This window comes from Buteo buteo, chromosome 14 (assembly GCF_964188355.1).
Source record: "Buteo buteo chromosome 14, bButBut1.hap1.1, whole genome shotgun sequence".
Classification (NCBI taxonomy): Eukaryota; Metazoa; Chordata; class Aves; order Accipitriformes; family Accipitridae; genus Buteo; species Buteo buteo.
This window is the reverse complement of record NC_134184.1, coordinates 2,537,875-2,564,332: the sequence shown is the minus strand read 5'-3', so window position 1 is coordinate 2,564,332 and position 26,458 is coordinate 2,537,875. Positions and strand designations below refer to the sequence as shown.

Sequence of the window (26,458 nt, the reverse complement as noted above, 5' to 3'; positions counted from 1 at the left end):
AACTGATGGAACAACTAATCTGGAAACAATTTCTGAATATATGGACAGCAAGAAGGTGATTGGGAGTAGTCAGCATGGATTTATGAAAGGGAAATCATGCCTGTCCAACCTGATAGCCTTCCATGATGAGATGACTGGCTCAGTAGATGAGGGGAGAGCAGTGAATCTTGTTTGTCTTGACTTTAGCAAGGTTTTTGACACTGTCTGCCATAACCTCCTCACAGACAAGTTGATGAAGTATGGGCTAGAAAAATGGACAGTATAGTGATGAAAAAATGGACTGAATTGTTGGGCTCAAAGGGTTCTGATCAGTGGTATGGAGTCCAGCTGGATGCCAGGCACTAGTGGTGTACCCCAGAGGTGGATACTGGTGCCAGTACTCTTTAATATCTTCTTTATTGACCTGGACAATAGGGCAGAGAGCACCTTCAGCAAGTGTGCAGATGAAACAAAAGTGGGAGAAATGGCTCGTGTACCAGGTGATTGTGCTGCCATGTAAAGGGACCTCAACAGGCTGGAGAAATGGGCTGACAGGAACTTCATGAAGTTCAACAAAGGCAAATGTCAAGTGCTGCCCCTGTGGAGAAATAACCCCACGCACAAGTACACACTGGGGGCCGACTGGCTGAAAGACAATTTAGCAAAGAAGGACCTGAGGGTCCTGGTCATCAAAAATTTGAACATGAGCCAGGAATGTGCCACCATGGCAAAGAAAGGCAACAGCGTCCTGGGCTGTTTTAGGCAGACTGTTGCCAACAGGTAAAGGGAGGTGATCCTTCCCCTCTATTCAGCCTTGGTGAGACACACTTGGAGATTTAGGTCTAGTTCTGGGCTTCCCAGTGCAAGAGAGACAAGGACATACCAGCTCCAGTCCAGCAAAGGGCCATGAAGCTGATGAAGGGACTTGAGCATCTACCGTATGAGGAAACGCTGAGAGAGCTGGGAATGTTCAATGTAGAGAAGAGGAGGTTCAAGGGCATCTTATCAGTGTGTGTAAATATCAGATGGGGGGAGTAAAGAAGATGGAACCAGACTGGCTCAGATGTACCCAGTGACAAGACAAGAGAAAATGGGCACAAACTGAAATATATAGGAAATTCCATTTAAACATAAGAAAACAAAAATACTGCAAGGTTGGTAAAATACTGGAACATATTGCCCAGAGAGGTTGTGGAGTTTCAATCCTTGGAAATATTCAGATCCTGATGGGGTATGGCCCTGGGCAACCTGCTCTGAATAAGGGGGTTGGTCTTTATGATCTTCAGAGGTGTCTTCCAATCTCAACCATTTGGAATGATTCCATATGGTAAGAAGAGAAGCACCATCTAGGTTCTTTTCCTTACTTACTTCTGCCTTCAAGATGATTTCAGGCACAGGTGCTGGCATGTAAACATGCAGGACTGCAGTCTATGCAGCTCTTGGCTGGTTTATCTACTGTTGTTATGAGGTTGCTCAATAATTAAGTGAAGGTGAGAGAGAAGAGAAAGCGAGGGGAATGGGGATTCAGTTTCTGAGCAAAGGTATGTGTGGAAGCCATTTTTCGATGGGTTGGGCAAATGTGGTCAAGACACAAACAGTGGAAGTGAATATAGTCTTGCAAGAAGAAGTCTGTGTTGCAATGCTCCATTGTTTTAGTACAGCTGCCAAAACAACCCCCTGAGCATGACAGAGAGGTATTCTTGCTCAGGAAATAGTTCTGAAGGTGTTCCTTTATGTAAAATTCTCATGGCCATTAAGAAAGTTAAGGGATACAATAGTACTCCATCCATTAATTTGAGGTGCATCAGAAACATAAAGGCAAGTTTAGTAGCCACATACCTGAATTCTCTGTTTCTTAAGAGTAGAAAGACATGAAAGGTCTCCTCCACCTCAGCAGAGCTCTTTGACTTCAATGTATTCCATGCATCATGCTAATCACATACTTGGTGCAGGAATCAACTCTAGAGGAAAAAACTCCCCAGAAAGATCAACTTTTAAATGTTGTAGAGATTCTTTTGTATCTAGTAATACAAAGGGAAACCCTAGTTCTGGTGAAGCAAGACAAAAGAATCTAAGAAATGAGTACCTGAGGAATAACATCAGAAGGTAATAACCTGAAGCGGTTTTATGCCAGTAATGTGTCACCCTAGAGATGACCAAGGTGGATATTCATAGCCAGTGATGGTTGAGGCTTCAATCAGGACCTCTCACAGTGAAAACATTTTCCTAGAATACCACAGCAGGCATATGTGTAGTCCCAGTTATTGAAACTGCAGAGATTTACATGCAAAATCATAATTCATCTGCCAGCTACCTGAGAAATCCCTGTCAATTTGTCTTCTTACAGTAAGAACAGTTTCTCTGGGAATGCTTTAGATGTAGGAAGTGATCCTTGATATAGCATCTAATTCTATATTTCAGTTTTCTATTAAGCCTATGACAACTTTCTTCTAGAGTTAAAATAGACATAAAACATACTCTTCACTAAGTTTGCTAACATTCTGTAGCCTCCCAGTAATATTTCTGTGTAAGGTTCAAGGTGTAAAGTTCAATGTGATTTATAAGGTACCTCCGAACTTTTCTAGATAAATAATACAACTGCATCTGTTTACTGTTTGTATTTTCCAGGTTTGTTACTGTGGATATTTCGGACAGCGCTGATTTGTCTGTGGAGTTTCTGAACATCCTAATGTTGAGTGATGCATAATTTGATGGCCTGCATAAGTGGGTTTTAGCACACAGCAGCCCCAAGATGCAAACCCTTCATGGTGAAGAAATGCATGCTTTGTGTTTCACAAGCGTTAGTACAGAAGATATTGAGAAATTAAATGTGTGGAAAGGGATCAGTTCATAGGCAGTTTTTTGGGCATGGCATATTGAGAAAAGTTTTATTTCCATTTACAGAGTTCTGCCTCCTGTACTGGAGAGAACAAATGGAAGATATGAGGATGTCCTGAACAGGACCAACATTTTTAGTGGCGAGGCCTTTGGGGAAGGACAGATCTCATCCTTTAATGATACTGAATTGTGAACATGTTAAGCAGAGTGGAAAGATGGAGAGCCAGAATATTCCAGGACTCTGACATGAGCATTAAAAATGTGCAGAAGAAGGTCTGATAAATTATTAAAAAGAAGGAGAGAGGATGAAAAGAAACAGGGAAGAAGCATTTGGTACAACTAATGATGTGGAAATCTCAAACACCAAGCTGGCAAAGGGGTTACAGCAGAATCTGTAAACAAGGGAGAGCTTTCAGTTGTGTAGTAGAAGAAATATAAAAATTAAAAAAGCAGAGGTTTGTAAAAATTTAGGGATATAGTAGTTAAACACGATCTGCAGCCATTTGAACTGCATAAAGTTTTTGCAGTTCTTGCAACAGTAGGTTATCTCACTGTCTTGAACAAAGGGGACCAGAAGGAGGGACCTGTGTATGAATGACATATATTTGTGTTAGGGAATACAGAACAGAGTGCTACTACAGATAAGCACTTTGAGATAAAACTTCCTGAACTGGAGTCTGTCTCAGGGTTTCAGTTGTCCAAACACACAAAGTTTCTGATGGATAGATAATTATATATTTTTTATTTTGATATTTAGATAAGTTTGCATGGCATAATGAAATTGCCCAGGAAGAAGGAGAACCTTGGGTTCTGGTTGGAAAAATTGATATTATTTTAAATTTATGTCCTATAGCAGGGTTCTCATGTTGTGGGTATGTCTCTTAGAAAACAGTTTTGAGATAAACCTCCTGGTTTCTGAATGGGAACACCCTTACTCCTGGGGTCTTTGTATTTAAGGCAGACATACTTGGAAACCTCTGTGAGTTTCTTTGTCCCTTCAGATCCTGTCTTCAGTTCCACAAAAGCCTCTTGAACCTAAGATTGTTATTTATGAGATAGTTTATGCTCATCGACCACATTCTCCAGAAAATTATCACCTGGTAGAATTCTTTGATCAGCTCTGTTTGGGAGGAAAAATAATGAAGTAATCCAAAAGAGAAAAGGTTCCCAAGCAAATAAAAGTCATTCAGGGAGGTTGTGCACAGTCGTATATTAGCATATAGTCAGTTATTCTGGGGCTTTAATTCTGAGTAAAAACTCGGACCAAAGCACTTGATTATATTTTATAACCAGAAATCTTCTGTGAATACGAACTGGAAGATCAAGGGCTCTTTTTTCATGAACAAATTACAGGTATTTTTGATAGAGATTGCAATTTTTAAGCTATATTGAGCAGTAGAGAAACATCTTACCTTTATGGATGTTGAGTTTACCAACAGGCAAAATGTGGTAAAGTGTTTTTTGGGCAACCTAGTTAAACCTTGGAATTTGTATTGGATTTGCATGGCAATGTTTTAGTAGCGAGGGGGTTACAGGAGTGGCTTGTGTAAGAAGCTGCTAGAAGCTTCCCCCATGTCCAATAGAGTCAATGCCAGCCAGCTCCAAGATGGACCTGCTGCTGCCCAAGGTTGAGGCCACCAGCAATGGTGGTAGCACCTCTGGGAGAACAGATTTAAGAAGGGGAAAAAAAATGCTGTGCAACAGCGGCTGGGGGAGAGGAGTGAGACATCTGGGTCAGTGCAGAAGGAGGGGGAGATGCTCCAGGTGCCGGAGCAGAGATTCCCCTGCAGCCCGTGGTGATGAAGACCCTGGTGAGGCAGGCTGTCCCCCTGCAGCCCAGGGAGGTCCATGGGGGAGCAGATCTCCACCTGCAGCCTGGGGAGGACCCCACGCCGGAGCAGGGGGATGCCCGAAGGAGGCTGTGACCCCGTGGGAAGCCCGCGCTGGAGCAGGCTCCTGGCAGGACCTGTGGCCCCATGGAGAGAGGAGCCCACGCTGGAGCAGGTTTTCTGGCAGGACTTGTGACCCCACGGGGGACCCACGCTGGAGCAGTCTGTGCCTGAAGGACTGCAGCCTGTGGGAAGGACCCATGCTGGAGAAGTTCGTGGAGGACTGTGTCCCAGGGGAGGGACCCCACGCTGGAGCACGGGAAGAGTGTGAGGAGGAAGGAGTGGCAGAAACATGGGATGAACTGACTGTAACCCTCATACCCCATCCCTCTGTGCCGCTCGGGGAGAGGAGGTAGAGAAATCAGGAGTGAAGTTAAGCCTGGGAAGAAGGGAGGGGTGGGGGGAAGGTGTCTTTTTAAGATTTGGTTTTATTTCTCATTACCCTACTCTGATTTGCTTGGTAATAAATTAAATTAATTTCCCAAGTCAAGTCCATTTTGCCTGTGATGGTAACTGGTGAGTGATCTCTTCCTGATTTTATTTCTTGTCTTTCATTCTATATTCTCTCCCCTGTCCGGTTCAGGAGGAGGAGTGGCTTGGTGGGCACCTGGTGTCTAGCCAGGGTCAACCCACCACAGAATTTTATAGAAGAAAATTGGGTAAATGTTTGGAAAATTTCTCCAAAGAGTGCATGTCCTCTGTGAGCCCTCTTCAGTCTAACAGAAACCTATAGGCTATTGCTTCCTGACTGGGTTACTGGTAGTTCCTTAGCTGCTTACTCAGTTCCAGTTAGAAAGAGAAAAGATTGTTTCATGGAAGAAGAAAAAGATTAGGAATTTTATGCTTCCCAGCTGGAAAGTAGAGATGGGCTAAGGAGAGCCTGGTGGCCTTTCCACATTTCTTTTGGGGAACATGTGTAGTATTTAGTTGTTTGAGTAATCTCCATAGCTGGCTGAGAGATACGGAACGTGTGGAATTCAGGGGAAATTTAAAAGCAAATGAAGGCTAAACTAGATTTACAGAGCCCTTGATGATGAACGGCTGGGTAGGCTTCTCTTTTTTATTTAAGGGATATAAAGCAAGGAGAATGTAGAGGGAGATAGTAGGGCTATGCCACCATAGTTGGGGGCAGGCCTGCAGGGACCAGCTAACACATGGAGGGGAGCTCAGAAAAGCTACAAGCAAGCTCTTTTGGGAATAAATCATTCTTCCTGTTCAGCAGTAGTTTTTTTTAAAAGAACTGCAGGTTTTCAAGCTTTGGCAAATGAGAAACAGGACTTGCTTGAGAGACCAGAAGAAAAGATGGATGTTCGTATAGCTTTTCTACCACTGAGTAAGCGAGCCTCCCCTGGGGCTGGGAGGATGGCTGAAGAATTTTATCAGAGGTTCATTGATCCCCTTTATGTGGTGTTTTCAAGGGCTTTCAAAGATGTCTTGAGGGAAAGAGCAATAGGATCTTTACCATATAAAGGCCTTTGCATTGCTTTCTTCCTTTGGCAAAAATAAAGATTTAGAGAATACTAGAGATGGGAGACTTATTGCCTATTTGAAATAGATTACAAAATTTTGATTTTATTTTAGCTAAGAGACTGGGAAAGAAAATAGCAAGGCAATTATTACTTCTCAGTCACTCTAATATCTTTAAAATTCACATACTGGCAGGCACTTTATGTAGTTTGTGGGAATTATTTGAAATTGCAGGAGACAAAAATGTACCAGGCTTGAATCTGACCAAAGGTTTTAGATAGAGTGAAAATCATCTCACATATCTCAAGACTGGATTGTCCTATAGTTTGTTGCATTGCAAGCACCTTACGGCTTAATGAAATATGTTCCATTACATTTTTTTAATGTTTTTCTTTGATTCTTTTGTTGCATGGGAGGAATGGATTTAAGAGGATTTCAGGGTTTAGTCTCTCATCTGGTGGGAGAGAGCTTTTGTAATGTTCCTGAAAGTTGTCACATTTACAAGTGATGTTATAATAATGTTAGGCTATGCAAGGTGGTCATATCTATGTATATGTGTGCCTACATATATAGACATATACATTCATATATGGACATAGCAGGTTTTGACATTAACATTTATAGATTATGCAGAGAAAAGGCAGTGATTAATGTAAGAGCCTGACACCAGGATGTTTATTGTGGGATACTCCTTCACAACTCCAGAGGTCTTAAAGGTCAGATGAGCCTTTTTGTAGGGAAGGAACAGGGAGACCTGTTTGCTTCGGTTTTTGTTTGTTTTCTTGAAACTAACTGATTGTCAGCAACGATTCAGTGTCTGAACTGAAATGGGATAAACTTTGTCTCCTATCAGGTAAAAGCGATGAGGTAGAATAGATGAGCCTTGACTTTGGCAGGAAAAGGGATGTTAGCTAAGCACTTTACTCTCACTTTTTGCATTTGTGTGACATATATGTATCCTCCCTTTGCAGATTCTTTTATTAAAGGGTTTGAGTCACTCCGGATGCTTTGGGGCAAGAAACGCAACTCAGTGGAGAAGTAGTGATCTTAAGTCTGGTAGATAAGGTCTCCCTCTGTTTTCACTGCTGACCATATGAAGAAATGACCCACTCTAATGGCATAATGACATAATTGTAAAGCGAGGTGGCTATGTTAGGCACCCTGTTCCTCATTCATCACCTGTCTGTCAGTTATGGAAGGATTAGTGACAGGGTGTGCAAGTGTCTTCTTGATGATCCTATTTGCTTTTGTAATCTTCAGTATTCTTGCAGAACTGAAAATCTTGGCTTTTGTAGGGTTTTTTACATTCTTACTGTCGTAAGTTTTATTACTAATACCATAGGTGTTGCTCAAACAGAGGTAAAAGACAAAAGAAAACATACTTTAAACTGAAGTTCAGATTGTTTAGAAAATGATTCAGTTCTTAGCAGTGACTGAGAAAACTCAGAAAAACTTTGGGACATGAACGTTGGATTCCATGTCTGTGGAATTTCATGGAAATAAGATTTTTCAGTTTTAGAAATTAGCAGTTTGAAAGTTCTATGTGTTTTCCTGTAATTCAGCTATTTAATGATCAATTTTCTCTCTTTTGAAGTCTCAGTAATAAAGCTGGGGAGGGGGATGAAGACAAAGGAAGAGGGGCATGTCTCCATTCAAGTAGAGTCAAAGGTCTGATAGTGACAACTGCCACTCAGCTGGGACATGAAATATCATTCCCTGTGTCTTTGGTGCCTTCTTTTGAAAAATTGTAATGTATTCTGGTTTTGTCTTAAAGCAGTGTTTATATTTTGAAGTTCTATTGATCAGCTGGAGAGCGTGCTCTGGAGTTAACAGGGTTGTTTAATTCCATCTCTTTGGAGGTTTACATTATGCTATTTCTGGGCACCTTGAGAAGAAAACTCTTAAATTAAACTTGAGGTTTTATTCATGTCATTTATAGTAGGTGCCAAAGTAACTCTCAGAAATATTTGGAGGTCTAAGACCAAAAGATGAGAATTTCACACCATCTGCTATTTAGGATTGCCAGACTCACTTCAAGTACAAACAGTAGAGTGCAGTGTCTCTGCCTAAATTAGGCAACTATAGTAGATAATCTGAATACACATATTATTTTTTTTTATGGTATCTTTATCGTCTTTTGACATATGACACAAAAGAGAGAATAATGAAATGTACCTTCTGCCTATCAAACTGCCACTACAAGACTCTCGACTTTCACAATATTTAGTACAGATGTAGGTTGACATTCAACAATTGTTGCTGCCTAGAAGGACACAGGGAGTTTTCACCAGAAATTAACTTCAATAACAATATCTGAAACAGTTGCATTCATTGTCGATATCCTGATGGGATAAGGTCACCTGTGCAGGAAGAAAAACTATAGAAGGAAACTGTAGTATTGTGCTGCAGTTCTGCAGTTTAAAATTAAGCTGTGTCATGTCCTTGGCCACCGAACCATAAACCTGTAGGTCTTTAGTGGATGGAGAGTGCAGGTGCACTGTCAATCACAACCTACAAGGCCTGTTTCACTATTGTCTGGCTTTACATGCAAACGCTATCTTTTAATGAGATCTTAGGTATTAGAAATCCTTCCCGGTTGTGCTGGGATTCCAGTTCTTCAGGCATTCAACTTTTTTGATTACTTTAGCCTCTATCAGCATATTGGACTTTTGGTGTTACGTGGGAGAGCTCCTTGGTAAGGGAAAGGTGTGACCAGAGCACTGCAGGCAGCCCCATGTCCCAGCCACCTCTGCTCCAATCTGTGATGGGACAACTCTACACTTTCTGCTGCTTTCAGGCAGTCCGGACATTACGACGTTAACTTTATCGCATCCCAAAATATTACTTGACCTTTGCTATAGTGTAAGACTGTATTAAAATAGCATCTAGAGGTCCCTGCTGATGCCCTGGTGTATGGGTGCCATACCTGTGGGTAATAAGAGACAACCTCTTTGCTCAGGCAACTTGCTATTAAATAGACAAGACAGTTTCCTCGTGCCTCAGTTAAGTGTTTTTCTCACACTTCTATTGGTTTGCTCAGGGTCGGTCAGGGCTTCTGTGAGAAGAGCTAAATATTGAACCCAGAGTCCCTCATTTAGTATCTTAAGCACAGTGCTATTTTTTTTTCCTTTCACAGCCCGTGTATTTGCTTTCAATTTTTCAGAGGCTGCTTTAAAGACAGGCTAAATTATTAACCAGAGGCACTAACATTTGGAAAACAAAAAGCTCAAGGACACACACACAGTGGCTGTCAGCCTGCAGTGGTGTGGGGGATGTTTTTCGACTGATACTGTAAGTGCAGAATTAGCATAATCAGCAATCATTACACCAGAGTCTCTGGACTCTTTGATGCTCTTGCTGTGAGTGGAATGTGCTCCAGCGTGCTGTGCTCCACTCACTGAGAAAATGAAAGATTCGGAGAGACCACAGATTAATGATCTCCAGTTGGCCAGTTTCACTTGTGTAAGTAACAGCAGGTAGGTTGAAGCTGAGGAAAAGTTCCAGTTCACGTATTTGAATTTTAAAGGGAATGTCTGTCCTTCGAGTGTATGCTAACACAATCCCCTCTGCAGTGTAGCAGAGTACTATTAATGAAATCACTGCTGGCTTTTTATATTTTACTGCTGTTGACATTTTTGCAGGTGTTAGAGAAATGACTCAAGGCCTATAAGTTCTGGGTCATTTTTCATTTATGGGATATTTTCTCCTCTACATACTCAATTCTGACTTTTATTTTTATTAATTTCTTATTGTACCTGAGGATCAGAGTGATATTTAATAGGATTTTTATAACCTTGCAGAGAGATAGGGTTATTATCTGAAAATGTCTTTACTAACCTGATGTCTACTTAGACAGGGCCAAATTCTGACATCCTGCAGTGAGTAGACCCTCTTTTATTCAAATTGCTTGAGGCACTTTGCATGATACCTCTAAATTTTAAAATTTTTGGTTGCTTGAATTTGTATGGCAGGTCTAGAGCTTACAGTGTTTACTAGCAGTCTGAGTAACAGTGGTAGAAATGGGACACACAGTCAACTGCAAATAATCACATTTTGGACTTAGCCTTTTTGGGTTTTGACCTTCACAATATAAACTGATCATTAAATACACAGCTTGTACTTCAAAAGCTTCATGAGCTGTAGTAGAAACCTCTGTTCTTGAATAGTGTCGATGAGATTAAGGTGACAAATATACACAGAAGAAAATGTTTAATAACCTTTAAATAACCTCAATATCTCTGTGTTTGAAAGAACGGAATAACATGACTTACTGCTAATCAATCTAAAATTCATTTTTGTTGATTCAGCTTCCTCAGCGACTTGGCAAGATTCTTAAAATTGGCAGTGCTAAGAGATTACAGTCCGTTTTGAATTAACAGAAGTAGTTTGATATTGCCTGACCATTTTTGCCCTATCCAAACGATGTGTTCTACCTTTCAATAGTAATTATTATATAATTCCATACATGTCAGGTTAGAATAGTTAATAGAACGAAATGGCTCATTTCCCTCTTTCCTTCATTTAATCTCCAAGGTTTATTACCCCCAGTAGAGAGAGAGAGGGACGTCCATCGCAAAAAATTGTCGACAGTGTTTTCAAATGAGATTGCATGGAGGTGTATAGATTTTTGTGTAATTACTCATTTACAGTTTTTCTGCTAACCTTTATTACTCGGGCTGCTTTTGATCTCACTAACAGCGTTGTTTTAAAGGACAAGAGCCACTTTAAAATGTTTGCTTTCTGAATCAATGCACATAGACCCGATTGAATGAAAAATGAATATTTTCACCATCCGTGCATTCTCTAAATCCATGCCAGCTGGATTCTGGCTATGCCAATGCTACTAAAGCTCCTGCTCAGTGATTGATTTCCTTGGCTCCCAGGCCGGCTGGTAGAGGATGACTCACGTGTGACCTCCTCCAGTGGGCTGGTCACATCAATGTTACGTATCAACTGGCCCCTATGACCCAAGAGGCCTTGAATGACATTTCGTTTTGAAATACGTGAAGACAGAGATGTCACAGTCTGCTTATAAGGTTTTTAAGGAGAAAGAGTACGTGCCTTTGGTCTCAAAATGTGATATGATGCCATGTGGGAGTGTTTGAGGGTAGAAAGGTGCCTAGGATGGTCCTGGAGGACTGCGGAGGCTGTGGACAAGGCAAACCTTTAATTACCTTCCCACAACAAGCTGTGGTCCTGCCGACTAGAGCAAACTATCCCTCAGCCGTACCTGGTTTTGTCTCAAAGGAACTACTGAGTGCAAAGAGGACAGTTAGTGGCAGTCAGGTTAAGCCATCCATCTGAGAGCGCACTCAATTATTATACATACTACACCACAGTGTCTTAAAAAAACAATAGTCCCATAATGGCTATTCAGGTCATAAGATGCTTCCTATCTTGAGTGTGGATAGCAGAAATGACACCTATTATTATGGGTAAAGTTTGGTGTATAATAGTTTTCATTATAAGCCCGTTATAACTTCCCCAAACACTGATAATTTTGGCGTAAGTTTTTCCACGTCTTGAGTGGATATTTTATTTTAATGCTTCAGTAAAAATGTCTCAGTCATTTAAAAAGAAAATTAATTTAGGAGAAGAAAAACATTTTCTTTTAAAAATAGTATTACAATTTGCTGCTTTGAAGTGCTTTAGTGCCTTTGGGCTTAGGAGCAGGAGTACTACATTTGTCAGGGTGCTTTTCTTCTATGCTCATGGAAATATAGTTAGATTGGAACAAATTATTAGACTCTGAAAAGCCACAGGTTCATGTACAGAGAAGTGTGCCGTCAAGAAGCCTGCTGTTGAATTTTCTGCATGCTCAGGTGCAGAGCAAGTTCCCAAGCTTCACAGAACTTCATCTACAGATGAAGTACAGCAGCTGAAACCATGTCTTTGGTCCTGGGGCAGCAGGGCTGGGCCAGAAGATAGGTGTTTCAGGTCTTTATTGTGGTTTTGCTAATAATTCTGGAATCATCACGGCAAGACCTCATGTATCTGCTTCAGATGGGATGGTTGAGCAGCTTCATAGATATTTGGTCTGTTCTCTCCTCCCCTCCCATTCCGTGGTAACTGATCCACACAAAGAATAACTCACCTTCATCAGCTATGCTTTTCATCAGAAGTTCTTGGTCTAGGCTGCTGGGTTAAAAGACCTGAATTAAAATCTATTGACTTCCAATGTCATGCTGAAATAGGGAATTATTGGCTTATTTGCAGAGAGTTTTTCTTTTTTCAAGCTTCCTTCTCCTTACTCTTCTTTTATTTTAAGACATATTTTACCCCCAGAGCTGAGATTAAATATACCATCGTATTTCGGCCTTTGTATATGTACATGCTGTTAATCTATTAATTGTTCTCATTGTATTTTTATATCTCCTTTATTCAGTGCACAGCCTGGATGCTGAATGAAAAACAGAGCAGTAATAAAAGCAAATATGATTTGTAGTTGAGATGAAAACTAACTAGCCTTTCTGGATTTGTCACTATTTTCTACATAATTTTATTTAAGAACTTATTATAAGTGCAAGGATGCTGAACTGAAGCTGCAAAGGGAGCTTGATTCTGTCATTTCCTATTTTCTATGTGCTTGCTTTTGTGGTTGTGGTGAGCCATGAAGTATTTCATTTAATAATTATGTTTAAAAGAAAGTTAATTATACAAAGCTACACAGTGCCGCACACACATAAATGTATTTAATTGTCAAAATTGCTGAACAAAATATCTCCCAGGAAGAACTTTACTATTATAATTTTCACACTTCAACAGCAATTATATAAATAGCAGACTCTGAACCCAAATGTTACTTCTTTTCCAGTGATTAGATGAGTTTTATAGCTAATAATTTTATTGATCATTGGCAATTTTATTTTTCAATGAGACCTCTGATGCCCTACTGCCAATGTGAAAAATCAAACTTCTGAATAAGATACTTGGCGAATGCAGGGATCTCTCAGTGGGAATCCAGTTGTTGATGTGTCCTTCTCATATGTTCTCAGTCACATCATATTTTAAAAATATGTTTGACCACATCATATTTTTAATATCTGTTGATCTTTCTGTGTTTGGAAGTGAAGGCAGTATTTCACACAATTAGTAATATCTGCTATAAGCTGCTAAATAGCATATCCTCATAATGTGACAAGTAAGTATATTGTTAGCTAACATGGGTAGCGCAATCTCATTGTGGGAGTTAAATGATGAGACGAAATGGTCCATGAATTGAAAATGTGGGTTACAGTTCCTTAGGTATTATAGACTATATCACTAATGAAGCAATTTGTTCTGTGTCCACTCACATTTCATTTGCTGCCATCAACAATTAAGAGATGTCGTAGTAAGGTCATTCCAGATTAACACCTTGTCTTTGCAAAGATCTCATTAAAATAGAGAGAAATTCTAATTTCTAGCCAAGATAATGTTAATTCAATGGGAGAATAAATATTGTGGAAGCAATTTGTGCAAGAGAAATGAATGTTAGAGGCATTGCTCTCTTTTTATTAGAAGAAGTAATTCTTACATGGAAAGACATCCTATTGAAAATAGTAGCAAGGCATGTTACTGTAGGAATTGGCTGGGTACCTTGGCGTGGTTAAGGAAGCGTGTCTTGTTGTCTGAGCTTTGCACAGATGTGCAGACCCATAAATAAATTGAACAGAAAATAAGATTTCTCCCTTTGCTGGTTGCCAGTATTACAGCTAAACTACAAAGAAAGTAATTTCTCCAACCATCATGCATTTATTTCCCAGTCATCCTCGGAAACTTGTAACAGTGAAGAGCGTTGTAATTGACATTTCATTCTAATATGTTGGCTGTCTTGCCTGAATTCTGACTGGCTGATAAAGCTCAAGGAAATCCAGAGTCTCATCATGTCCTGAACAATTTCAGTCCAGCCCTGTGGCAATCTAAGTGCTTAAGCAGCAAAATAGGAAAGACAATATTTGGGGATTCTACTTTTCAAAATGCACAAGAACCCAGTAACTGAAATAATCAAGTTGTCCCTGCATAATGCAATTCTTTTTCAACTTGCAAAGCAGAATGAAGAAAAGATTTAAAAGAATATACATGTCAATTTAAATAAGTAAATGCACAGACATGAATTCATCCCAACTATAACTTAATTGAAGTTACGTTTCAGATAAATTTTGTCATAATATCACATTTTTTAAAGGAGGAAAAAAACCAGTGATCTTGTCTACAGATTTTGCATTACATCTTAGTTACTTGAAAGAAAATGTGATGTACATCAACTCATTCTTCAGGTCATACTTTCTGAATAGATGTGGATAATATTATACAGACTAAGGTATTGATCTCCCAGGTCCTCCAGAAATGAAGTGTCATGTCTTCCAACTTGTTCTTTTTTACTATTCCATCATGTTTTCATTCACATGGGTTTCTTTTCTTGAGAATGCATGACTTATATAATGAGCCTTACTTCATCCTGAGTCTCTGAAAACTGTTCATTTTTTCAGCTTGCTTTTTCTGTGTATGTGTATGTGCTTTGTATCAGAAGTTCAAACAGAACTTTATCTGACAGAAGTAAGCAGATGTAAAGATTCTTGATGTCTTTGTATTTGATTTGTGTAAGTAAGTGTGGTGGGTTTTGAATTTGTTTCTTTTTCTTTTTCTTTTTTCTTTTTTTTTCTTTCTTTTTTTTTTTTTTTTTTTTTTTTTTTTTTTAGTGTTGCAGAGTATCAAAATCCATGCTAACCTTGTCAATAATGGCATGACCACTGGACAGCTGTTTCCCAGTCTGCAAAATGCCTTATTAATATTTGGCCCCTAATCACAGAATTTTCACATACTTGGTTTTTTTATTGTGGGGCAAATAAAGAGGGATCATAAAGTCATCTCATTCCTAATAGAATGAGTAGAACAGATGAATAGAATAGAGGCAAACCCATCTCTCTGTTCACCCCACTCCCCTGAGCCATGCCCATAAGGTTATTCTTCTATAAGGTCTCTGAGAATAAACACCTCCTAGTAGACTAAAGGTGTTCCATGCTGTTCTTCGGCACCAGGGTCAAAATAGGCATAAACCTCTGCAAGCAGGTCTGGTAAAGGTCTCTGACCCATCCTAACCTCTGAAGTGTGCCCAGGAACTGTTTGGGACCATGCCAATTCATCCAGGCCACAGCAAGGCCAGGGATGGTTCGAGGGAGCTGATAGCATCGACAGCCAAGATCCGCTGCCTGGGGAAAGTGTCCCTCAGCTTTGCGTAACCTGGGAGCATATGCTTAGCCCTGAAGCTTTAGCACTTTGATTCCCATATGAAGTGACGCTTAGAAATTTGTGAAGCAAAATTATTTCAGTTATTCTGAAATGGTATTTCTATTATTTTACCCCTGTGCATCATTTAAAAAATAAAAGTATATTTTATTCTAAAAAAAAGGAAGATCTGCCATAGCCACTCTTAATTACTTGTGAGAACATCACTCTGTCTCTCAGTCCTGCAACTTACATGTGACCTTGAGCTCTCATTTCCTTAAGGGACATATTACGTCTGCGTTTTGTTAAAAGCTTAATGCAAGACAAACAATTTCGGGGGAATACACTGCTGCTCTGCTACATTTGAGCTGCTCAGAGGTAATGGTCCATGTGCATGCCTTGCCTTGTAGAACCCTGTTGGGAATCAGAAGTTATTCTGGTGAGCACACTCTTGCGTAAAATACAGATAAATATCTCATATTTATCTTGGAGTTTGGAGGGGAAGAAAATGCATACAGACAGTACGATGGATGCTTGGTAACAACTTTCCCTGCAGTAATTTTTTTCATGTGTTTGATCCCTGTGAAGTAACTCTCCATCTCTGTTCTCTTGTTCAGAGTCTGTTCTCTCTCATATTCTCTTCTTTGGTCTCCTTCTCTTCTGCAGAATTAATTTCTTCCTCTTTCAAGACTCTCCATAGCCTTTCTCAGCACTACCTGCAAACTAACCAGTATTGTTAAGCTGTCAACTCGTGTCTGATTGGCTTGCTGTTGTGAAATTCATCACTTTTCTTAAGTACTTTTGAAGGAGCTTCCTATAAATATTAGCAGTTCTATATTTTTTAAATATTTTTGTATGTGTGTGTTTAAGTTTATTTTTTTGCAATAAGAAAACACAAAACCTTTAAAAGTCTCCATGGTGCCCATGAAACACTTGACACCAGTCAAGGATCTTTTTGCACTAGGTTCATTTATCTGTCATGATGGCTGTATCTTTTCCTTGTGTTTACCCCTCCAGTGATCTAAAAAGTAGTTATCTAGCCATGTGTGCCAAACTAGACTGTAAATATTACTGAATACAGACAGCATTTTTGTCCTGTGTTCATACAGCGCGTGAAGCAGTAGGGATGTCACTGAACCATGACTTATTTTCTTTCCATATACAAATGCAAAAAGAGAGTTCTGCAACAGAATAGACAGCATGCATGGCAATCCTTACTTTCAGAGTCCCAGGACAGAGGCTAATGACCTGCTCCTAAAAAGAAACTTTATTTTAAAAACTAAGTAGGTTCTCTGCTGCTTATAGGATTCTGCAGAACTCAAAACTGCCTACAAATTTTTAACATTGCTTTGTGCATATTGAATATTCTTCCAGACACTAAGAAAAGGAGCTCAGGAAACTCTATGCAGAGGAGCTTTATTGACCTAATTTTCCAGAACTTTGGGTGGGAAAGGGTGTTCTCAGCTCACTATAGTCTGGAAACCAATACTGATAATGGGTCTTGAAGATAAACCTGGGATGGTTCTTACTATCACTGTGGATGATATACATGGTAATGTATGTGTACAGATGCATACGTATGTAGATAATACATATGTGTGAGAACACGCATATGCATATGCACTGACACACACAAGTCTCTGGGGCCGAATGGGATCCACCCAAAGGCACTGAGAGAGCCAGTGGAAGAGCTCACCTGCCATTTTCCATCATTTATCAGCAGTCCTGGGTAACCGGGGAGGTCCCAGTTGACTGGAAGTTAGCAAATGTGACACCCATCTACAAGAAGGGCCAGAAAGAGGGTCCAGGGAACTACAGGCCTGTCAGTCTGACCTCAGTGCCCGGGAAGGTGATGGAGCAGATCGTCTTGAGTGCCGTCACTCATCACATGCAGGACAACCTGGTGATCAGGCCCTGTCAGCATGGGTTTGTGAAAGGGATGTCCTGCTTGACTAACGTGATCTCCTATGACAACATGACCTGCTTAGTGGATGAGGGAAAGGCTGTGGATGTAGTCTACTTTGACTGTAGTAAAGCCTTTGACACCGTTTCCCACAGCATTCTCCTGGAGAAACTGGCTGCTCATGGCCTGGACAGACGTACTCTTTGCTGGGTAAAAAACTGGCTGGATGGCTGAGCCCAGCGAGTTGAGGTGAATGGAGTTAAATCCAGTTGGTGGTGGGTCACAAGTGGTGTTCCCCAGGGCTCAGTACTGGGGTCAATTCTCTTTGATATCTTTATCCATGATCTGGATGAGGGGATGGAGTGCACCCTCAGCAAGTTTGCAGATGACACCCAGTTGGGAGGGAGGGTTGATCTGCTGGAGGGTAGGCAGGCTCTGCAGAGGGATCTGGACAGGCTGGATCGATGGGCCGAGGCCAGTTGTATGAGGTTCAACAAGGCCGAGTGCCGGGTCCTGCGCTTGGGTCACAACAACCCCACGCAGCGCTACAGGCCTGGGGAAGAGGGGCTGGAAAGCTGCCCGGTGGAAAAGGACCCGGGGGTGCTGGTCGACAGCCGGCTGGATACGAGCCAGCAGTGTGCCCAGGTGGCCAAGAAGGCCAACGGCATCCTGGCCTGTACCAGAAATGGTGTGGCCAGCAGGAGCAGGGAGGTGATCGTCCCCTGTGCTGGGCACTGGTGAGGCCGCACCTCGAGTCCTGTGTCCAGTTTTGGGCCCCTCACTACAAGACGGACATGGAGGGGCTGGAGCGTGTCCAGAGAAGGGCAACCGAGCTGGTGAGGGGCCTGGAGCACAAGTCCTGTGAGGAGCGGCTGAGGGAACTGGGGTTGTTTAATCTGGAGAAGAGGAGGCTGAGGGGAGACCTGATCGCTCTCTACAACTGCCTGAAAGGGGGTTGTGGTGAGGTGGGTGCTGGTGTCTTCTGTCAGGTGGCTGGAGATAGGACAAGGGGAAATGGCCTCAAGTTGCAGCAAGGGAGGTTTAGGTTGGATATTAGGAAAAATTTCTTTAATGAAAGGGTTGTCAGGTATTGGAACAGGCTGCCCAGGGAAATGATTGAGTCACCATCCCTGGAGGTATTTGAAAGTTGTGTGGACGTGGTGCTTAGGGACATGGTTTAGTGGTGGACTTGGCAGTGCCAGGTTAACGGTTGGACTTGATGATCTTGAAGGTCTTTTTCAACCTAAATGATTCTATGATACTATATCTGTAATGACATGATCTTTCATTTCAGTGGTCTGGGCTACTGAATTAAAATGTGGAGAATATAATTGCTTTGGAAGAATTATCAAGTCTAGCAAACGTAAATCAGTTTCAGATGAACCACTTCCTCCCCCAAGGGAAAAAGCTGACAAAATTCAGCATAAAAATCAGTAGTACACTCCTGACTTACCTTTAAAATGGTCATATTCTGGATATCACTACTTCTTATGCTCCGATCTTTTGTCACATTCACAAAGTTTGATTCTAGAAGGTCCTTTCCATATAACACAATAATATAATAATAATGATAATAATTAATAAATAATAATAAATTAATAATTATTAATAATATAGCAACAGATTTGAAAGATACATAAAGATATATATAGTCCTGAAAGTGAAGCAGCATCAAAGAAAATAATTTACTGCTATGGTAAGAAACTGTCAACTTTCACCCAAGAAGTCATCAACTTTTTTCCCTTTTGAATTATAATTTTGGCACTTTCATATAACACCAAGGTAATAGATTTTCATTATATCCAGAGTGCAAAAACATTGGCTGTGGAAAAAGCAACAGGGCTCAGATTAATAGGAGCCGACAAGCTGACCAAAGAGGAAGTGGCAGCATGGCTGGCACCATGGCTCAGTGGTTGTGACAGGCAATTAGTGAACAGAGCAGAACAGATGTAACAGGAGGCAGCAACAATTTACTGAAGCATTAGCTTGCTCACTCTGTAGTGCAGAGCACTGATACTGTTTGCTGATACAAATAAATACTAATATGATCTCGGGAGGGGAAAAGAGGTGGTGTGCACAGGCATCTTACAGGATTGAAAAAAACTTACCACAAAACAACAATAACAAAAAAACCCAAACCCAAACACAAGCTTAGGTAGACTAAAGGGAAAAAAACAACCCCAACAAAAAAACAATACAACAAAAAACCAAAATAAGACAAACCAGTCTTCTGGGCTTTTGAAGACAAGATTTAGATTCTTGCCTCATCAACAGATTGTAACATGCTTTGAAAAAATAGCATACTACAAAGAACTTGTAATAGCATGTTCATCTTTTCCAGCACTTAAAGAGGACGTAGAATGGTCATTTTATTTCCCCCTTGTTCTGGGACAGACTTACATTACTGCAGCTCCTCCAGGTTGGTGTGCTGATGTAGAGAGAGGAGCCTGCTATGTCCTTATCTATGTGGTCAGAGGAGAGAATAACAATCATATTGGAGGTTTTTGTGGTTATAAGTGTTGCCTTGTAATTTTTAAAACCCTACCACAAAATTTGTACCTTGCCTTTTAAGATTGTTTTTTAAAAGACAGCACAGATCACACAGTGTGCTAAATTAAATTAATGTAGCTCAGAGAATTTATGAGTTGTGGTTCCAGAAGGATCTGGGTAGATGTCTTCAGTCTCACAGGACAAAGCCATCAATATGTACAGGGCAGTTGAGACTGCATGAGTTAGCATTTTCTACTGTACTAAGAATTGTTGTGATTTTTTCCAAAAAGTAGCAGTGAAACTATTATGTTGCTGTTAACAGCAGAGAGTACAACATCTTTGTTCTGTAAATTGATGTAAGTTCTATGTGTTATGGAAACATACATTTTATTTAGAACTGGAAAAGAAAATGGTCAGTCTTGTGAGTACAGTTCATAGAATCACTATTGACATCTCTTATTGACAATATTAACAACACAGTAATTTGCTCCATTCCCACAAAGATCGGGCATTTATTTGCAAAGTATTACAAATTAGACCAATTGAACCTAGGAGAAAGTTTACCTTCTGTGCCAATGAAGGACTGGACCTTAGGGGCCAGTTTCCTACCACCAGGTGGAGCTTGAGAATAATTTTTATGGTACCAGATCAAAAATAGTCATATTTTGCTGTAGTTCTCTCGCTGGGAGAGCATGTTTTACAATAGCGAAGACATGATTTGATGTCATTTTTGTACTGCAAAGACTCATGGACGGGAAAGTTGCTGCACGAGCCAAGGGATCTCCTCTGCCTGCTTGTGGCTCCAGTTGACTGCAGTGGAAGTAGGGATTATTTCTGGTAACCACTTCTTGTTTCTGGGTGAATTTCCATGGGGAAAAGCCTATCCTATCCTCTTTTTAGTTCTCTCCTTTAAATACTGGTGCCTGTGTGTAAATAAAGCAAAATATGCTCAGCATGCATCCTGCTTTGTAGCACTTGTTTCTCCTTCACAGGAAAAGCATAATCCTGCACCCAGAGATGTGCTGTCTCCAAGTCCCTGAGGAAAAAAGGTTATCAGAATCAGACGATACCGTTTTAGTCAGTGGAAACAACCGTATGTGACTGAGAAATATATATGATTTTAACATGGTTTTATTAAAGAAGATAAAAATGCGTTCATTGAAACTGACACAAAAACTTTTCAACTAAATTCGAGCAGAATGAAACTCTGAAGTTTTTCCTCAAAATTGGAAGACTCATATTAATTTGTGTCAAGAAGGGTTTTTTAACAAAAATATGTGTGCATATATGTAAGACATGAAGAAAAGATGGGATTTGAGAGAATGACGTCTTCTCTACTTAAGTGAATAGCTGATCAGTGTCACTTAATAGTGCAGTTGCAAGCTGAGAAGAGAATGGAGAAGGGAGGGATATCCTAGCAAATGGCTTAATGAGAAAAAAACACCACCACCACCACCACAGAAAACAAAATAAGGAAATGGGAAAAATATGGAATATGGAGAGTTTTTTAAAAGGAGACAGAAAGACTAGCTGGTAGTGGGCCCTATATTTAGGTTGCACAAAACTCTTCACTGTCAAGGATTTGCATACCTATTATTTTGAGAAGCTGATACATTTCTCCAATGTATGCATCAGGCCTTTTGATATTCAGCAGAGAGAACTTTAACTGTGGAAGTGCCCTTTCCTTGTCCCTCAAAATTTGGTTCAGGCTTTTCCTCAGAGTTAATCGAAGGGATGGTCATTTTCCTCCTGTCGTTGGCATGAACCATGCAAGTGGTTGGCTGTGGCCCAGCAAAAAAATGCCCCAAAGCTGTGGACCGAGGCCACCACCACCACTCCAGCTACAGCAGGGGACATGACACAGCTTGGGATCTCCTCGGGCACCTGACAGCGCAAATGTCAGGAGTCCTTCTCTCAGGTTCTCACTGCATGCTTCTCTTCCCAATCCTACTCCTCCAGCCTCCTCCAGACCCTTTGGCTCACCATTAACTTCTTCTACCTTCTGAAGGTGGAAAAGAGAAGATGCAGATCACTCTTCTTCACTGTTCAGCCCAGGCACATACTGTATCTGAGGTTTCTTTCTTTCTCAGTTAAATCTTCACTTGCTCTTAGCGAACATGTTCAGGCCTGTGTCTCAATATTGCTAAAGGTTCAGGTTTCAAGTCTCAATGGCAGAATAATGTTATAGCTATGTAATTTTGGTCTTTCTTTCTTTCTTGAGAAAGCTATGTTTCTTGGACATTATTTATGTTGGCTAAAATAAAGTTCTTGAGATCACAAAAAAAAAAAGGCAAATGGGAACTGCCTTATTGAACCTTAAATCTGGTGTGGTTGTTGGTTTTTTTTAATGTATTTCAAGGGGGAAAAAAAAGTATTTTATTAAACCAGTCACTTTAGTTGTAAATGAAAGAAAAGTTTTTGGTCTCATAAGTTCTTCAAGTTTTCTGCAAATGTGTATGTGGTGAGGTATTTAATTACACAACTAGTATTGTGTTTTCCACAGGGCCCCCTGCTTGTTTGGTGTAGAAGATAGCTGGAGAAGAAAGCAGAACTGTGGCTGGAAAATGAACTGTAAGTGAAGGCGTGAGTTTTTCAGACCTAGTGATTTTGTAACTGTAGGTAAAAGCTACTAGAATCTGCTTCTCCACCAAACTGTATCATTTCGTATAGCTGGTTTAATTCTTGTAGCTGTTACAGAACAGTGTTTACTTGTTGGGTCAGGTAGGGTAGCAATGCTCTTTCTTCAGTTTGAATGTTAAAGTCATTGTTGGAAGTAGGAGGGCTTTAGAAGGAGAAATAGGTGAGGATATTGTTTTTCTGTTTTGGGTAAGCCTAATTCCTTGCAAAGAGTGGGCATAGCCCTCTTTTCCCTGCCTAACTGCAGTTGTCATATTTACAGTTTCTAAATCTGTTCCTCCAATCAGTTTTGTTCTGCTAAGCTATATCTCATTTCACTGTTAGGGCCACATTTCTCTGACTCCTGAATTTTCTGCCTACCTACATGCCCAGTGCTTTGTGATCTGTCCCCATGAGCGTTTCCTTCTTTCTAATTCCAGCTATTGTCTTAAAGATCTCTGTTTGCCTCTCGAAAAAGGAGGCCTGGTATTCTGGCAACTTTCTGCCTGTGGCTTACCACAGCAGTCACAAACAACTTGCGGCACAACAGCACTTGATGGCTTGAATTGTACCGTAAAGGCAGGAGCAGCGGCAAGGAATGGCAGCCTGGCACTTGAAGTGGCAGGAATGGCTGAAAAGAGCCATGGGGCTGATTCACAGAAGTGAATAATGAAACAAGGGGACTGGGTAGGGAAATTCATTTGTGGTGGATAATCACCACCTAAAATGAGGACAGAAAAGGATGCTTGACTCCTTGAGTCTGTAGGACGGAATAGTAAGGGATAGTATGAGTTCTGAATATTGTGCCACTGTCCAAAAGAGCTAACTTACCTGAATAAAATTCTTATGCCAGAAAGCTCAGGGTAGTTTGATTCAGGAGCCTAGGCCTTTACGCCTCCTCTTTTTCTTCATCATCTCTTTTCCACCTTGGAGGTTTAGATCCCATTAACATTTTCTGCTTTCCTCTTCTACTCAGTCAATGCAGAGGCTGGCCATGCATCCAGCTTCCCTTGGATACGTGCCCTTCATGGCCTGATACCCAGCGCTGGTACCTGCATTGCTATGGGCATGTCTCATGGCAATTGGTAGATAGATTAAACTGTTTCTCTCGCTCTACTTTTTCCCCAGCTACATGTCCAAGACTGGCTGCAGTTACGGTCTTCTGGAGTTTCTAATTTAGTTCTGATCCCCTGAGTCACAGCTTACTTTTCTAGACGCCAAAGATATTGTATGAAAATGGTATCTCTATTTTTGGAAATAACCTGTTCTTTAACTTAATGTATCAGAAGTATTACAAAAATCAGTGATTGCGGCCTGTGGTATTTCTCCAAGGTTAGACCAGGAGTCCTTTTTTCTCTGCCAGACTTCAGAAAGAAGTATTTTCAGAGGTCATAGACCTCATAGACCCATCTAGAATTGCTGAGCAGGAAGACTTGTTATCTGTGAAAGAGACTGAATTTATCATCTAGGACATAGCTTGATAACACAGCAAGAATATGATTTATATTTGTGATAGTACTCTCAGACAATTGCCACCTGGTAGACTTTTTTTTCTTTCCCTAAAAGATTTTATAGTTTGTGATCATGGAAAGATCACTTGACACTAATAAAAAAAACACTGAATAAATAACAATACTGCGGGAGACAAAAACAAAAGGCACATGGTAAGATATTCTGAAAATGTTCATATATATTTCAAGTCAAACCAGTCATAGATTTGGACTGTGAAATATGTAGTGGCCTTTATAATTCAACCAAGAGGTATAAAAGAATTGCAGTGCAGTAGCTCAGAAAAGAGGTGCAGGTTTTCTTGGCTTAATTAAGACAAAAGTGGATTAAAAGCAAATCCTGCATTAAAAAGGATTATTAAGATTGCAAAGTCAATCTTCATGAGATTTAAGATTGGTTTCATTTGCTTACTTTGTATATATGAGTTCCTTTGTAATAATAGCCTTGTGATAGCTATCAGCTAATATCAGCTAAGAGCTGATAGCCTTGAGTTCCCTTCTGGTAATGGGATAATATATAGTTTTATTCTAAAGGACCCTAGTGTAATTCCATATTTAGAATATATAGGGCCTTTGATAATTTGATTTTGCATTGCTCTATTTGTGAGTGTAGATCTTATTTACAGTCAATATTAATTTTCTCAAATGCTCTTCTATAACACTAAACCTTACTGCTACTGAAGCTGAAAAATATAGGTGAGGAATTTGCAGGTATTATAGATGGGGAGCAAAGGTATAGAAAAAACAAAGTCAAAAGACCCGCTAATTTTGTTGATTTAGATGAAGATGCTGCAGGGTTAGTCTTTTAAAGTATTTAATATTTTTAATCCACTGATTCCTATGTCTGGTTTTGAACAATTAGCAGAAAGGGTTCCCAGTTCCCAGCAGCGTGTGCTGCCCGAAGGGTGAGTGGCTACGGTCTAGCTGTGGCCAAGTCGAGAAATACAGGTAGAGCTGAGATGGACAGTTCTGGGGAGATCCTCCTCCAGCTTCCCAGAAGCAGATTCTTCCCCACAGAGTTTGAACCCTCATGCAAGGGAAACAGCCACAGCAACAGGCCAGGGTTCTCCATTTTTCAGCTGTTACACTCAAAGTCTTATAACTGGCAAAAGGGAACACACAATACACATGTAGATACAAGATTTCATCGTTGGTCCAATTTGACGGTCTAATCAAAATACAACAAAGAGTAATTCTTACTCCAGTTACCATAGTCTTGTGATTCATAGTCCAATAACGTGCTAAAACAGTTATAAAGAAAACCCTTTATAGTCGCTGCCCCTTTTGTCTGGTGCTGTGCTCTCCCTCCCAGTCTCCCAAGGGTGACGGTAGCAGCCTTCTTCCATGAGAAGGGCTGGAGGGAGTCATCAGCTCCCTGAGCTCTTCTCCGGGAAGATTTTGATGCTGGTGGTAGGGCTCCCTGCTCCCATGGTCTTTGGAGTCTGCTTGGGTTTATTGATATAGCTTTTCTTAACACTGTCTGCATACATTAGCTTTCTCTTCATTGATTCTCAGTCATTCAGGTTTCTGTTCTTTCTGTTACCTCTCCATTGGTTTAACAAGATTATACTCCTGTGAGGACCATCACGGTTTGCATTTGCAGTGTGGGACCTCTGTTATCATCCTGTGTTTACACACTTGCAAATCACTTCTTATTCTCTATATAGTTCAGTATACACTTGTTGTCACTATAAGCGAAAATTAACATAAACCAAACCTGACTAGTAGACAATTGCCATCATAGCCAAAAGAAGTGTAGGCTGGGACAAACATGAGCAAGTCCCGAGGCCTTGTATTCTCAGCCAATCCAAAACCTCCGGCCTTTTGTTATTAATGACAAAATTTGTATTTATTGGCAGAGTAGAAATCAGAAACAATGCCATTTCTTCACTCTGGAAATATTTTCTCAAAGTGGCTGCCTACTGTACCTGTGCAGACACATAGACCTGGTGGTCAACTCCTGTTGACCAGAACCCAATGTCTGAAGTCACACACACGGGTAAATGGGAGTAGACAGTTCACGTACACAACTGAAATGATCATTTTCCCTGGTGCGAAGGAGTAAAGAACTGGCCTATAATTAATTATCTTATCATGTAACTGGAGACTACAAGATAATACCTATGCAAAAAATGGGATTAAGGTTGTCAAGGCAGGATTAATTGTGAAAATGTTGGAGTTTATTTGCAGCATTCCTAACTATTTCAATTTTGGTTTTTTATGTTTGTCTTATTCTGGTTTTCTAATCAGCACACTAACTCCTTCCTTAATATCAGTCCCTTGAAATTGTATCATATAAAACTCTAGGTTGCCAGTGGATTTAGATTTTTAGCACCACAGCATAGACCCCTGCCACTTAAACTAACAAAATAAATATTAACAGTTAAAAATTATTATTAGAAACATATGCCTTACAAGTACATGACAGTTTTTTTCAACTGTACTGGCTCTGGCTGTGATGGAGTTAACTTTCTTCACAGCAGCCTGTATGCTGCTGTGGTTTGCATTTGTGGCTGAAACCTTGCCGGTAACATACCGAAGTTTTCGTTATTTCTGAACAG

The 26,458-nt window shown here is 40.5% G+C and overlaps 1 long non-coding RNA gene across 2 annotated transcripts in view; it reads left to right on the top strand.

Annotated features, from left to right (window-relative positions):
* The first annotated feature begins 9,493 nt into the window (after window positions 1-9,493).
* Window positions 9,494-26,458, top strand: part of LOC142039416 (uncharacterized) — a 33,846-nt gene continuing 16,881 nt past the window's right edge. Inside the window, exons 1-2 of one of the 2 annotated variants that reach the window (XR_012652878.1) lie at window positions 9,494-9,649; window positions 22,277-22,344. This is a non-coding gene — a long non-coding RNA (uncharacterized LOC142039416). The remainder of the gene's footprint in view (window positions 9,650-22,276; window positions 22,345-26,458) is intronic. The other variant, XR_012652877.1, reaches the window with a different exon arrangement.